Raw genomic sequence first — 661 nt, forward strand, 5'->3', positions numbered from 1 at the left:
TTTTTTTTATTTTCTTTTTTTTTTTTTTTGAACATGAAATGCTTTTTTATAGCATGTTTTACAAGGGGAGGGGGTAAGAGGGGCCAGGTGGTGGAAAAGTACAAAATCTTCTTGGCCTGTGCCTTGAAACATGTCATGGTCTATATGGTACACTGCCTTGAACTATGATCTACCTGCAGTTCTTCAGAAGATATGGTACACTGCTTGAGTTATGGTCTCCCTGCTATTCTTAAGAAGACATGGTACTCTGCTTTGAGTCTATCTGCAGTTGCTAAGCAGGATCTTGCAGCTGCCAAGCTTCAGAGGACATTATGCAGGTGGGGAAAGGTAGGGGGTAAGGGTAAGGGCGAGGGTCCTGGCTTCTGGCATCTCCCCCTTCTCTGTTTAGTTAGAGAAGGTGTCTTATGTTCAATCCCAACTATGTGAGTTTTGAATTTGGATGTCTAATTATGGGGGGTCTTAGACAAGTTCACAACCCCAAAACACTGATGTGAGACAAGTCACATCGATGGTCGTAGGCTTTAGGCTGTCGACGATGGGCAACGTCAAGGGACTCTGATGTGGGTGAAAGGAGGGTGAGAGCCCTGTCTTAGGCCATGTAGGCTGCATCCACTCCCAGCACCACGCACTCCTTTTCGGCTGCATTGGGTGGGCCCCTGGG

This window comes from Grammomys surdaster, unplaced genomic scaffold (assembly GCF_004785775.1).
Source record: "Grammomys surdaster isolate TR1022 unplaced genomic scaffold, NIH_TR_1.0 125231, whole genome shotgun sequence".
In the NCBI taxonomy this organism is placed as follows: domain Eukaryota; kingdom Metazoa; phylum Chordata; class Mammalia; order Rodentia; family Muridae; genus Grammomys; species Grammomys surdaster.